General features: G+C 32.2%; 1 protein-coding gene across 5 annotated transcripts in view; it reads right to left on the reverse strand.

Moving 5' to 3' along the window:
- The window catches only part of nAChRalpha7 (nicotinic Acetylcholine Receptor alpha7), a 322,772-nt gene that overhangs the window by 105,612 nt on the left and 200,671 nt on the right, over nt 1-16,489 (reverse strand). The gene's annotated exons all lie outside the window — the stretch shown is intronic.

A 16,489-nucleotide genomic window follows, 5' to 3' on the forward strand; every position in this document is an offset into this window, starting at 1 on the left:
AAATTTTCCCATTCCACATTTTGTTTGTATTGACAGTTTCTGATTTACTATTAACAGCCTGATTCTAATGTGGTAACAACTTTCTTCACCACGGCAACTTTCTTCATGTGGTAAATTTTGTACCCTTTTGGTATTCTTCCCACGAAAGTAGCCGGATAATTGTTTACCCACTAAAATAGGTGGTAACATCGATGTAACCACACAAAAGCTGTTGTTTAGAAAAAAGCAATAATGAAAAATGAAGAATTGTGAGCGCAAATAACTAAACATAATAGTAAAAAAGTGTTGCCTCTTGATATATATATTTGTTTCCATGTACTTTCACAGTATATATTACAATATAGCTATGTAAAAACATATGCGTGTATGCACATATGTATATACACATCGTCCCGTTTATTCGTTAACATCGTATCTACGAGTGACACATTTTCGGTAAAGCCATGGCGGAACCATACACGGTGGCAGCATGGTGACATACCTACAAACATAAATAAAAATTCCATGTACTTCGTTTTTGTAAATTCGATGGACAAATGTCAAAATCGTACTGCGCCGGAAGTTGATGTATCAAATTAAATAAAAAAAGTTTATATTCAGCTGTCCCATGCTGCCACCTTGTATCGTTCTGCCATGGGTAAAGCGAAGAAAACCAACTTTTAAATTTATTAAACTTATTGATTGAAAATTTAGTTTACATTTAAAACGACTTCTGTGGTTGAAGTTCCAGGGCCCGTATGATGTTATACGAACGCTTATTGAAATCAGTTTTTTAATAGAAAAAGCTTTGAAATGTGTAATCGGATAAGGGAAATATATATAAAATGGTGGCTTCCAGTACTCATTAGATCCGTAAATTATTATGGTTCTTACGAATATTTTTACAGATTAATATTTATTGTTTGAGTGAAATTGCTTTTAGATACGTGATCGTAAAACACTATACGGATTCATATCTCTCAAAACTACTTAATACAAGTAAGTCCACCTGTATGCTCTCATTTATAGTTTAAGAATACATTTAAAGAGAAATGTTACAAACAAAATATTCGATATCAAAAATATAGGCGTGGTTAATACCTGACTTTGACCGTTTTGAACAGAAACATATTTTGAGCTCATCTATATTTGATGTAGATATTTAAATTTTTGATTAAGTTTTTGTGTTAACGGAAGGAGAAAGGACAGACGAAAAGCTGTACATAAAAGTGTGCGTAGTTTCCAACCCGTTCTGCTAAGTATCATTTCTGAATCAATATTTTTATATATTTGGCTTATATGGCATGACTAAAGTGGGGCGTAAAGCAAATACGGAGCTTAAAAAGCAATTTCAGAGCTCAAAAATAAAAACTTGAAAACAACTTTCGTTGATGGCACAATGTACAAAACATTTTATTTAACCTTACGAAAAGATAATTTGTTGCAAATTACTCCTAATTTAGGTGTACGTGATCGATTTCGCGATAACCAAGACAAATACCTTTAACACAAATCCGAGATTGTGCCGGAGTTGTGTGGGCATGGGTAATACGGAACTGTCTACACCTCATGAATCCACTTCCACAATCTCTCGTCTTAAATGTCTTTGAAAATTTGTGGTCAATTTTGGAATCGGCTACACGGAAAAGGGAGATTAGTAAAATTAGCGATAAAAAAACTACTTTTGTCGAAGAAAGGCATGAGGTACCACGCGAAGCCGCTCAGAAACTAATTGCATCTATGGAAAATCATCTTAAAGATGTTATTTAAGAAAATGGTGGTCATACGAGGTACTAAACTAAATAAAAAAGTAATTTTTTCTAAGGCAGGGCGCAGTCTACGAAATAAGCTGTGACTTTAGTTTTTGAGATAATTTTAGTTTTTATTAAATAATTAGCACAAACGTGTAAACACATGAAAATTAAGTATTTGTTCAAATAAAAGCATATTCTTATTATAATTTTCCATTTGAATTTTTTTGACACCGTCACTAGTTTACTTTCTATATAGCCCTACAATTTTGTTCTGTAGCTGCACGAAATAAGCTGTGAGCCACTGTATATAAAACAGCGACAATCTCCGACCGACATGGATTTAGATTGACGGGTTAAAAACTTTTAAAATTTCTTTTTCGGTGTCACGCCAATTTTCAAAAATTCACCAAGTTTATATTTTTTGGTCACTTTATCGGTCTTTGGTGGTGCATTATCCCTTTTTTCTGCACGATTGTGTTGACTATTCCCAAGTCATTCCACAGTAATTTTGGTATGGTTTTAGTAAAGATATCAGGATCGACCCTGTGCTGCAGGGACTACCTTGAAAACTTTGATAACGTCGGGACATACATATTTTGGGTGCACATGTAAAAAGGTCAGCAGGAAAAAAAAAACGCTGCAACCCTCACTGAAAAAAAAAACAAAGAGCGCTTAGAAAAGCTCCTGAAGAAAATTGGCGGTATTTTGTGAAATCAAGATTTTTATGTCCCTAATATTTCCCATGAATATAATTATTTGATATATCAGTATCCAATAAAGCTTTTTACTACAAGTTTGGCTTATAGGCTTCTAATGGTAATATAATTCGCTATTCATATAGTTTCATCGAATATGTGCTCGATATTGCTTGTTTGTGGTGACTTACACATACGTAACCGTGAACTCGGAGCGTTTTAGTACTCCGATTTCTGTTAATTATAATTCGAAATTTAAAATTTTTCTTCAAAATAAATGCTTTTAAACCATTAAAAGACAGTGTTATATACTCTAAGAAATTGCATTCAGTTCATTTCCCTTTATATTTTTCGGTTTGTTTGTTGAAATCAGAACAAAGGAAACAAAGAAATGACATTAAAGAGTATTGGTTATTTCTATTACTATAATACACAGAAAATAATAGCAAAATGAGTAAAATGAAATAACAAAAAGTAATAGAAAATTGAATAAAAAGAAATTTGATTCAAGCTTTTCCGCAAATTTTTTGGCCACAAGAAAACTAAAAACAAACGCTAATTATAAGGCTAGAATTTTTTCTAAAGAATTGTGATAAGATTTTAAGTGAATTTGTTTAAGAATATACATATTCATATTTCTGTAACATTTTCATATTTTTGGTTGATTGATTGGACTTCATATGTACATATTTGTATATATGCACGTAAAGCTATTTTTCGTCAGAACATTTCTTACAGAAATTTTTGTTCTTGGAAAAACAAACGCATTCAGTGCGCATGATAAACTTACTTATGTACATTTAGAAAAGTCACGTCCACAAAATAATGCAAAAACGTATTTCGCACGTGTTGTTTATAAAAAACTTCCCCTACGCGCCATAATGTGGGCTTTATGTGTAAACCTGCTATGTGAGATTTATAAAATGTACAAAGATAGGCAAAACACTATTTCCATTTTCATTAACACCTCTTGAAGTAAACTTAACATAAAGTTGGTTGGGTAATACTCATTATATTGTCGTCCATAGAAAAAAGGCAGTAAAATATTAAAATAGATATATGAAATGAGAGTTTGGCGTTGGCTTTAACTAAATAAATAGTTTTATTTGGTCTACAAAAAAAAAAAAAAAAAAAAATATTAAATAAGACCATTTAAATGACTCTATGGCAACCATTATCATGCGGTTCTGGTACATATTTCTTTTCGGAGCCCGAAATTAGACGCGAACCGCGTTCATGTCCTGTAAACCTAATATCAAAATAAAATTTACTGCTTTTTATTCTTTTTTCATAGAATAGTTTGACTTATACCTATATGACACTACTTTATTTCCTCTGTATTTTTTTTATATTTTCTCTTATATTTTTTGTCGCTCTCCCTCCTTTACAGTTTCAGTACTCGTGTAAGTGTGTAAACTATATTTCAAATAACTAACGAAAAACAAGAAAAATACAACCTAGTTCATTAAAAAAACTAGCCAGTTTGTATTTCGATAGGTTTTTCTTTCTTTTAGGACATTCGACCGTTTTTTCTTAATTTTTTCTGACAAATGATTTTTTTATTTTTGTTTGTAAATTTTGTGCATTTTGTGAAAAAAGTGTACCATCAGATACAGAAATAATTTCCCCGTGTTATTGTTAAATAAAGCATAAACAAAAAAAAAAAAAAAAACATGTCAAACTCACTAATTTTGGGGGTCTCATTTTTTCATGGTAGAAATTGTTTTTGTATTTTAAAGTTCTGATAAAGTTGCGTCAGTTTTTCTAGCTTGGAATCCAAAACAACATAAAGTAGTGTCATATATGTATGTATTACACTGCTTTTATGAAAATTTTTGTATAACGTTATTTTAGTGTTGAAATATAACCTTTCTCTCTCTAAAACCAATTGTCAGAGAATAAAAGCAGTAGGCTCATTCCATTTCAAGACACACGGTCCGCACAGGACATGATTTTTAATTTTGATGAAATTTTAATATGTTGTTTTTTGGTCAAAATGGTGAAACAACAAATTTTTAAACTATATGCTATTGTTTATAAAGTTATATAAAAGTAAATATAATAACGAATATTACAAAGAAAAAATCATGAGAATCGGTTAGTGTTTGACAAAATTATTGACAGTTGAAAAAATAGGTGAATAAAATACCGATTGCATTTTATGGAATTCAATTGCCATTAAATCCGATACAAAATTTTTTGAGACAAAAAAAAAACATGAGTTTCATTATTTTGACCAAAGAACAACACATTAAAATTTCATCAAAATCAATAACATGACCTGCGCTGACCGGGTGTCTTGAAATGGAATGAGCCAGTTTTATTTATATTATACTGCTTTTCTGCTTTTTGAAATTTGATTTACTGCTTTTTTGGTTTGGAGATTCAAGATATCCGATATATTGTAACGGATTTTATGAATCCTTGATTATTCTGCATCTTCTGTTATTGCTTGAGTCGCTGAACTGCAGAATAAAGAGCTCAAATATTCAGTATAATGTTTTTTATTTACCACACTACTTTGAGTAGTAGTAATTTGCATAACTCGCGTACTTTACTTTTAGCTTTTTGCGCTGCTTTTATAATCTCAGTTGCCTAATTCGTCTATTTCTCCTACGGTTTAGATTTTGCACGAACAGCCTTCTCGAACAGTTGCTCATTTATTTCTCATTTCTGTACTCATATTTATGTTTGGCTTTTTGTTATTTGCGTGCATATGTGTAAGTAGTAACTTCTGGTCTTTTATGCGCTCACACTGTTGCCTTCTGTGCATACGAGTATGTGTGTATATGGCTGAGTAATATGCGCCGTTAATTGCTTTGTACATGTACATATGTGCTGCTCACTTCGCTTTCGTTGTGCATTTTTTTATCTGAAGCATAGCGACTTATCGAAGCTGCTAATATTCGTCACATGTAATATATATTTTAAATCCCGTTTTATCTCTAAATTTGAATTTTTATTGATCAGTTAGTAAATTGGTATCGCAGATAAATATTGGCATCAAAATTCATAAGAGGCAGTACGTGAACTTTACTACTTTCTTGCTATATACGGAATTATACTATTTTGTCTAGATGATGTAAAATCTCCTGCTCTATCAAACTGCATCCAAAAGTTTTTTCCAACAAATTGTAGTTAGCACCTTTACACTCTAAGCCGACTTTATTCTATTCTTTTCTACATTCATTTGCTTGTCTCAAAAAGTGAGTAGCAAAAGAACAAATGAATGAATGGATAGAATAATACGAAATACAATGAAATCACATCGCTCCAAGCAACTTCAGATGCTTTCCATGACAACAAAAACAATAACAATAAGAAGAGCAACAACAAAAATTTCAGATAACAATAAAGTGCAAAAAAACAAGCAAACGCACAAAAGTTATAAGTACTCACTACACATGTGAGTGCATAAGGAAATAACAACAACAAAAAGCCATCAACAAAATACAATAAAAACCATGAGGTAATAAAAATAATAAAAGAGAAATAAAAACATAGCAAAATAGAGTGAAAGCAACATTACACAAAACTTGCTGAAAACTACAAACTACAAATGTTTTGAAAAATAAAAAATGTAATAAAAGTTAAGTAAGGACCGAACTGTATTCGGCGATGGCAAAGGTTTTATAGCTTTCATATACATTAGTTTTGTTATCACTTTGAAATTTGCTGAAATGAAACTAAATATGAAATATAATACAGAAACTTTCTTTTGTATGTTCATCTAAACATGACCATTCCTATGAAAATTTTGGCTTAGAAAGTTTTTCGAAAAAGCTTGTTCAATAGATTGGTAGTTATAACACAAATTTCTCGATTTTAGCTAACTATTCAAAAAAGGAAGAAGCTATATCACTAGCCCTGTTCACTTTTAATTTGAGGACGCTGCATTCTTAATTTTAATTTTAGTATTTTTCGCATAGGAATCTTACAATAGGAATCATACAATTATAGAAGAACTAAAAAAATTGAATTATGTTGAAAATTAATAATTTTTTCTGAAGACATAAGGCAATTTCTCCAAAGGGCCGAACCGTCCATGACTTTCATAAAAACGGTCTTCAAATATATTTTTTGGTATTGTTTGTTAAAAAATTATTATAAAGCATTGACTTTTATCTATTCAAACAGACAGCTTATATTTGTTTTCTAAATTACTTCAGTTTGTCTATTTTTAGTCTAATAACACATTTTTTTTTATTATACTTATATCTTGTTGTACAATTCTTTTTCATTACGGAAGAATGTTTTTATACTCAGTTGAGCAGAGCTCACAGAGTATATTAACTTTGATTGGATAACGGTTGGTTGTACAGGTATAAAGGAATCGAGATAGATATAGACTTCCATACATCAAAATCATCAGGATCGAAAAAAAATTTGATTGAGCCATGTCCGTCCGTCCGTCCGTTAACACGATAACTTGAGTAAATTTTGAGGTATCTTGATGAAATTTGGTATATAGGTTCCTGAGCACTCATCTCAGATCGCTATTTAAAATGATATCGGACTATAACCACGCCCACTTTTTCGATATCGAAAATTTCGAAAAATTGAAAAAAGTGCGATAATTCATTACCAAAGACGGATAAAGCGATAAAACTTGGTAGGTGAGTTGAAATTATGACGCATATTAGAAAATTAGTAAAATTTTGGACAGTGGGGTGGCACCGCCCACTTTTAAAAGAAGGTAATTTAAAAGTTTTGCAAGCTGTAATGTGGCAGTCATTGAAGATATCATGATGAAATTTGGCAGGAACGTTACTCCTATTACTATATATATGCATAACAAAAATTAGCAAAATCGGAGAACGACCACGCCCACTTAAAAAAAAAAAATTTTTTTAAAGTAAAATTTTAACAAAAAATTTAATATCTTTACAGTATATAAGTAAATTATGTCAAAATTCAACTCCAGTAATGATATGGTGCAACAAAATACAAAAATTAAAGAAAGTTTCAAAATGGACGTGGCTCCGCCCTTTTTCATTTAATTTGTCTAGGATACTTTTAATGCCATAAGTCGAACAAAAATTTACCAATCCTTGTGAAATTTGGTAGGGGCTTAGACTCTAGGACGATAACTTATTTCTATGAAAAAGGGCGAATTCGGTTGAAGCCACACCCAGTTTTTATACACAGTCGACCGTCGGTCCTTCCGCTCGGCCGTCAACACAATAACTTGAGCAAAAGTCGATATATCTTTACTAAACTCATTTCACGTACTTATCTGAACTCACTTTATCTTGGTATAAACTATAGCCAAAATCCGACTATGACCACGCCTACTTTTTCGATATCGAAAATTACGAAAACTGAAAAAAATTCCACAATTCTATATCAAATACGAAAAATGGGATGAAAAATGGTAATTGGATTGGTTCATTGACGCAAAATATAACTTTAGAAAAAAACTTTGTAAAATGGGTGTAACACTACCATATTAAGTAGAAGAAAATGAAAAAGTTCTGCAGGGCGAAGTAAAAACCCCTTGAAATCTTGGCAGGAATACTATTCGTGGTATTGCATATATAAATAAATTAGCGGTATCCAACAGATGATGTTCTGGGTCACCCTGGTCCACATTTTGGACGATAACTGGAAAACGCCTTCACCTATACAACTACCACCACTCCCTTTTAAAACCCTCATTAATACCTTTAATTTGATATCCACATCGTACAAACAAATTCTAGAGTCAACCCTGATCCACCTTTATGGCGATATCCCTAAATGGCGTCCACCTATAGAACTATGGCCCACTCCCTCATAAAATACTGTTTAATGCCTTTTATTTGATACACATGTCATACAACCACATTCCAGGGTTACCCTCGGTTCATTTTCCTAAATGAATTTTTTTGGGGACCCGGTTATTTTTTTCCAGCCGGTATTGTTTTTGAAATGGTATCTATTCATTTTTGAAAGCGGTTAATTTTATAAAATCAGTAAGGTAACCGTTCCACCTCTTGGAAACACGCTATTACAACCGGAAAATTTTTTTTGGAACACCGGTAACTTTATATACAATATTTAAGATTGTGATCCGTACAGCAGATAATAGACTTATAGGTTCAAATGGTCGGGCTGGTACTCCGAAAAGGTTTCGAGAAGTTTCCCTATATTTTTAAGAAGAAAAAGAGCGCAAAACAAACAAATCCAATCCCAAGCCAAACTGGCACCAGGAAATCAAATTTGATTGAATGAGCTTTGAAAAACGATAAATTCGCAAAAAAAAGTGATTTACAATACAATTTTCTTTTTGCACTGTTATAATTTTTACGAGTTTACTGCATAAAAAAGTACCAATAACTGTATGTTCTTTTTACATAACTTTACAAAAAATGTTTGCACGACCCTGCAAATCTGGACCTAAGCTTTTCTTGCATGCGAACAAGTGAAAAGAGCTAGTCTTGCATGGGACCGACGACATATGACCAATTTAATTAAAAATTCAGATAATATGTACTTGGTTTTGTGAAAGTGAAAGCGCAGAATTTGGTTTAAATTTTAAAGCAAAAAGTCCGCACTTGTATTTGAAAAAAAAAAAAAAACAAAAAACAACTGTGCAGTACGTTGCCAGGACTCGTGCCGAAGTGCTCATCATCAGAGCTGTGTGCTTTATTCACTGAGCTATCACATATCAATCATATGAATTATAAAATATTGTGAAAAAGAACGCATGACTATATTTATATTTTTGATTCGAAATTATTTGGTTTTGTTTTAAAACCACAAGCATTGTTTATTATATAATTTGGCAGCTTAAATTGAGGTTATGTTTCGTATAGAGTGAAAGGCAGTCAAATGGAGTGGAATGAAGTAGAAAGAGCAGAGTTGCATTGCATCGATATACTTTCAATCTTTGTAGTAATTATTGAAGATAAATATTGAAAAAATAACGAAATACCTGAATATAACGAAATTACTGCAAATAAGGTGTCCTAAAAGCTATATTTTCCAAAATTATTACAGTTTATGGCTGTTTAAAAATTTAACTTGAATTTCTGTAAAGATTTTCGTAATATGGCCATTAGTGATGTTTGCGTGTGTCTGCTAATTTTGAGCGACCAGCTGTTAGTTGCGCTACTTGGTAAGGTTTACTATAACCACAAGGTCATTTGAGTGGATTGGTGAATATGCTACATAGTTCCCCTGATTTAAGCTAGTATTAATAGAAAACACAATCAATTACATAGAGATATTTATGGTTTCATGATGGTCACAAACTTTCGAATACTTAGTACAAAGATATTATTAATCGTATGTTTGAAAGGTATAACAAAAAATTTTACCAACAAAGGTAGGCAGGCTGCAATGCTGCCGCAAACTTTAGAATAGAAGGAAAAAAGTAATAACGACAGGAAGTTCATTTAACGTGGCCGACAACAGATCTAAACGTGAGTGACATACTGAAAAGTGAGTAAGTGAAAAATTGAAATAATGCGCTCCTTTGTACGTAGTATATATGTATTTAGGTATGTAAGTCAGTCAGTATGTATGCTTGTCACACATATGTCAGGGATGCGGGTTGTTGTATTTGTATAAGAAAGTCAAGGTTTATAAACTAAAAAAAAAATATATATGCAAAAACAAAAAAGAAAACTACTAAAAGCAGCTTGTACCTTTATTAAATGTGTATAGACGAGTTTAAAATTGCTGCAGAAAATGAAATGCCGTCAAGAGTCAGCACACAGAGCAGATGAAAAGTTATTCGAGCAAACACAAAAACAACAATTGTTGTCATCATTGTGCGACGGGAGAGAACATCAAAGTCTTTAGGCAAAATAAGAGCAAATTTAAGACAGTTTTACTATTAAAGTACGTCAAGTACATGAATAAATTGCGATAGGCATTTAAATAAGCTTCATATGCATTACAAATATATAAGAATGACAGGTACATTAATAAGTTGAAACTAAAATAACGAAACATTAAAATTCAAATTTTTTTATGTACTACAAATGTACTAATTTCGTTTCTATATACAGGGAACTAAACGCTTACGGCACATCTCTTAAGGTCACTGGTGTAAGTACCATCAGCACAAGTAGAAAATTGTTAACTGCTTTAGTAGATTGTACCATCGTATTTTGGATCTATCCTCCTATCCTTTTGGATCCTATATAACCCTCTTATCTGAACCCCATGAAATTTAGTCTCGAATGCTTTGGGGAGGTCTTTTAAAGCTTTACTAAAATCTGTATAAATGACATCGAGTTCGCTGTTAGCTTTAAATCCGTTGAGCACGTGAACTCTAGTAAGTTAGTCACGGTAGATTTAGCCATGCGAAAATCATATTGAGACAAGTCAATAGTTGAGGAAAGCTTATGAGCTAGTTGCTTTGTGAGGATTGATTTAAAAAGCATGGAGATAACATTGAGCTTAGCTTGATAGTTTAAAACACAGGATCTGTTCCCATTTTTGTAATGTGGTGTTATAAATAACTCTTTCCACTTCTTTGGAAATATTCTCTGCTTTAGCCATGCGTTGAAAAGATCTGTAAGAGGTTTTAACAGGAACTCATATGTGTTTTAGCCCAAAAGATGAAATTTCATCGGATTAGTATGTTTTCAGGCTTTCCAGATGTCTTAGTGCGTCCTCCGTATGAATAACGGGCCAACTGCTGAATTAAGTCTGAATGAATATTATTGGCAGTTTATTGTCTGCATTAGAACTTAGATAATTTAAATTTATTACGATTGGAAACCTTTTGATTTTTTTCGAGTTCTCGAATGAATAGAATGACTTTGGATTAGAGGAAACGACGTTGGTTTGGAGGAAATGTTGATCTTACCTTCCTACATGGTTGCTGAAATAGAATTCGCAAGATCTCATGGTCTCAATACTTTTCAATATGCGCAAGCAAATATTTAATTGAAATTATTGAAGCGCCTCGCAGATGGGTACAATTTATACAGCAGAACAGGTGACTGACAAGTGCTCAAATGGCCGATGGGACAGGGCAAGTGAGTAGCGTCGCCAAAAAATTCAATTAATAGGCGATTCGATGTTGGATGGATCCATGAAAGTTGAGCCGGTGTGGTGATGAACTGTGAGCCGATGCTGAATAACCGATGACTCAGTTTTTTGATGTGTAGATGACTTATCAAAAGTAGTTGATAGCGCAATTAAAAAATGAAGTACTTGTCGAGAGCTTTTGCATAATAGGAGATATAACCTATCCACACAAGATTTCGTTACTTTTGTTATCAAAGCATAAACTTTTGTGCTTAATATAAGTTATGATAAACTATTCGAGCAATTTACGATCTTTTTGAATTAAAGGTACCTGCGAAAGCTTTGTGAAGTAGACATATTGTATAAAAAGTATCCTTCAAAGCGAACCATAATTTTTCTTTCCCAATTAAGGATTGAAAATTTTGCTCAAAAAGTTAAATATAACTTCATAATATACTGTTTTTTAAAGCCCATTCTGACAAAGAAGCTCGCCACATACTAAAAACAGGTGAGTAAAATTCAGTCGCATCGAGCAGCATGAAAATCACATCAGTTTTTACTTTATCCGAAAACTCAGAGCTTCACAGATATTAAGTTGCCTATGAAAAAAGTGATGATTTATATGAAATATCTACACTGCCCAAGTCCTTTAGCTATGCGAAGTGCAAGCAAGTGTGAATAAAACAAACAAGAACTCAGCAAAGCATAAAAGTTTCACACAAATGTACATATGTATTTTTACACGCAAATTGATGCACTCAAGCAAGAGTATTAAAGATATATTCAAATACGCATATTTGAGCATAAAATTTTGCATTTGTGTGGGTTTGTGAGTATGCAATGGATTAAACGATTTATGTCTCTTTAAGCGCTTCAGTGATTTAACAACACCCTCCGATTTTTCAATGTTTGGCACAACAAAATGCCGGCAAAAAGCTGAATGTACCTTGGGATATAGCGTATGCATACACAACTATATTCGTATATAGAAACTGTCGATATATCAAAGGATGGGCGTATCGGCTTTCACAAGCAAGGAGATCAAAAAACCAAAACAATATGCGTAATTAATGTCGATGTTGGCTTGAAGTTTGCAATGAAATATTAATTACGATGCTTTTACAATTGCCTGTATGTTTTCGAACAAATGCACAAACATAGATATATAACTGCAAGTAAAGAAATAGCTGTAAACATGATTTGCAAATTACATATATATGGTAAACTTAAAAAAACCAAAATGAATAGTATAAAGAAAACTATGTACATAAACCAATTTCAAAAATGTCTTCAAAACTATTGGAAAACTCGTAACATTTTTGAAATTTTTCTTATGAGTTTTAAAACTTTTATTATATTTTACTATAAAATTGCATTCTCAAAAAGCTTCCAAATAAAGTTTTTTTTTAAATTATCTAGAAACAAAAAAAAAAAAAAAGTTTGAAAGTTCGAATTTTTCGAAAATAAAAACAGAAAAAACCTGATAAAATTTAGCTATGATTTTGGCTGCTTGCGTGTACAGCAGCGAGTAGAAAAATAGCAGTAATTTTTTTCAAATATCGTCATTTAAATGACTTTTTTATATATGATACTTACGGAAAAAAATTGCAAAATTTGTATTTGAAATTTTCAAATTTTTTAAGTGTGCAGTTTTGTAGCCAAACGAATTTTAGTTTAAGTAATTACAAGCTATACGTCTCCCAAAATTCGCATTAATTTTTAACTATTTGTAAGAAAAACTTAATATTAAAGAAAATCAAAAAAGTATCTCGAACAAGAACTTAAAAAATCAAAGCGAGTTTCTCTAGAGTTTTAGCTTACACCCTGCTAAGCTTAAATTTAAATTTTCGTAACATTTTTTCGAATTTAAATTTTTTTTTCCAAAAGGTTTTTGAGATTGAGACCGTGGTTTCAGTTACAAAATTCATAGACGTTTTTTCTTAAACTATTGAAAACTGTTATTTTTCTGTCCGCAACAGTAAATTTGAATTTAAGCATTTATGCAATTTCATACAGAATTGGATGCTAAATTATCGCTGATTAAATATCACCAATTGCCGATTACTTCATTTACATGCATATATTTAGAGCACAAAACTAAGGCGCGTATGTGAGGGTGTCTCACATCTACATATATATGTAGAATATTCAGTGATTATTTTCAAAGCCGTTTTGTCTAGCGTTAATATTTAAATACATTTTCAATAAAATATTTATATCGATATGCCTACTTGTTATTTGTTTAATTAAAATTGTATTGTTTTGTTTTGTGTTTGCTTGTTATACCTTTCATGAAAATGAAATGGTATATTAATTTCGTCACGAAACCGAAAATTGTAAGTCCTTAAAGGAAAATAGATAGACCCACCATTAAGTATACCGAAATAATCAGGTTGAAGAGCTGAGTTGATTTAGCCATGTCCATCTGTCCGTCTGTCCGTCTGTCTGTTTGTATGCAAACTAGTCCCTCAATTTTTGAGATATCTTGATAAAATTTGGTGAGCAGGTGTATTTGGGTGTCCGATTAGACATTTGTCGGAACTGACCGGATCGGACCACTATAGCATATATCCTCCATACAACCGATTTTTCAGAAAAAGAGGATATTTGTAATATCTTACCCAATTTAACAGATTGAAGTTTCTAACTTCACCATATACTTTCGGATATTGCACATATTGTTGCCTGAAAAAATTTATGAGATCGGTCGTATATATAGTATATATCCCCCACAACCGATTGTTCAGATAAGGAACTTTTCGTAATTACTGCCCTATTTTAAGAGCTAGAGGCTTCAAATTTCAGCGAATACTTACGTATATAGCATATATTGTTGTCTGAAAAAATCATAGAGATCGGTTGTATATATAGTATATATCTCATACAACCGATTGTTCAGATAAGGAACTTTTCGTAATTACTGCCCTATTTTAAGAGCTAGAGGCTTCAAATTTCAGCGAATGCTTACGTATATAGCATATATTGTTGTCTGAAAAAATCATAGAGATCGGTTGTATATATAGTATATATCTCATACAACCGATTGCTCAGATAAGAAACTTTTCGCAATTTCTACCCCATTTTAACAGCTAGAAGCTTCAAATTTCACCAACTGCTTACGTGTATAGCATATATTGATGTCTGAAAAAATCATTGAGATCGGTGGTATACATAGTATATATCTCATACAACCGATTGTTCAGATAAGAAACTTTGCGCAATTTCTTCCCCATTTTAACAGTTATAAGCTTCAAATTTCACCGATTGCTTACGTATATAGTATGTATTGTTGTGTCAAAAAATCATAGAGATCGGTGATATATATAATATATATATGATGGTATATATAGTATATATATATAGTATATATATATTTTTTTTACGATTTCGGCCCCATTTTAACAGCTAGAAGCTTCAAATTTCACCAACTGCTTACGTGTATAGCATATATTGATGTCTGAAAAAATCATTGAGATCGGTGGTACACATAGTATATATCTCATACAACCGATTGTTCAGATAAGAAACTTTGCGTAATTTCTGCCCCGTTTTAACAGTTAGAAGCTTCAAATTTCACAAAATGCTTACGTATATAGCATATATTATTGTCTGAAAAAATCATAGAGATCGGTCGTATATATATTATATACTTCATATAAACTGTCATTTTGACCCCTTTTTTACGGCTAGAATCTCCAAATTCATCAAATTTCATCAAATAGTTACGTTTTCGTCATATATTTTTTAAATACGTGATTCGTAGTCATAGTTTTTACACGCAGACCACAAAAAACCTGAAACTTTGCATACTCACACAAAGTACCTACCTGTTTTTTATTTTATATTTATCTTAAAAATCGTTAAGGTATGTAGATCTGTTCACTATATATTTCTTATCTTATACATCCGATTATTCGGAGATTACGAACGGGATAAGATTATTGTTCAGCCCCATTCATGAAAGGTATGAAGTCTTCGGCACAGCCGAAGACAGTCCCGTTCTTACTTGTTTTTCAATTTAAATTATTAGTATTATGCGTTTACCGTTATTTCCACTTTTGTGGTTAAAATAATTGCTGGCTAAAACAATACAAATGATTTGTGAACCATATTTACAGATTTTAAGTTTGCCTAGAAAACATATTGATAAACTTAATTATTTGGAAGGCTGGTTTAATGAAAATGGTTAAGACTAACAGTTGGAATTGAAGGAAGAATTAGAGTAAGAGTAGTTTTTCTAGCTATAGTTCGAGTTAGAGTTAAAGCTGCTGATCCAACAAACAAAGTTGCAAATATTAAGTTCTTAGGTGCAGAAGGAGTGCAGAAATATCATGAGTATTTACCGATCTCTTGAACGCCTATGCTCAATGAGGCGTCTTCCCCCACTTATGGAAACTTCAAGGACTGGTCCTCTTGCTGAAAGTTGGTAAGATGTCTGTTCAGCATCTGCATATAGGCCACTTTGTATGCTAAATTTGGTAGGAAAGATTCTCGGGCCTAGGTGGATTGCCAAATAGTGAAGAGTTAAAGTGAGAGTAAGAGTTCAAGTTAGAGTTAGGGTCGTTGACGCAACGCATAAAGCTGCAAATAATAAGTCCGTAGGTTCGGATGAAGTGCCAAATATAGTCCTTGTAGTGTTGATAAAGTCAGGAATATAAGTATTTAGGGATCTCATGAATGACTATATCCAAGGAGGCGTCTTCTCCCGCTCATTGAAACGTCGAAGAATAGTCCTTTTGCTGAAACCTGGTAAGCTGCCTGACCGTCATACAGATCACTCTGTATGTTGGTTTCGGTAGGAAAGATTACCGGGCCCTTGTGAATTGCCGAACAGTTAGTTTAGTTTAGATTTCGAGAGTCAATAACCACGATGGCATTATTTAGGATCCTGGAACATGACCCCTAGATCAGGTGTGCTCGTTTATCACTTTTTCGGGTGAACTTTGAATTACCCAACGTAGGCTGGCCATCAAAAATTTCTATCAGATAATCTAAGCAAATTAAGAATGATACAGCCAATAAAAGACCGATAGATTTCTGATTTTACCACACAGAAAATTTTATTTAATTTATAAATTTTAAACGGGAAAACAT

Source organism: Eurosta solidaginis, chromosome 4, assembly GCF_040869045.1.
Source record: "Eurosta solidaginis isolate ZX-2024a chromosome 4, ASM4086904v1, whole genome shotgun sequence".
NCBI classification, from domain to species: Eukaryota; Metazoa; Arthropoda; class Insecta; order Diptera; family Tephritidae; genus Eurosta; species Eurosta solidaginis.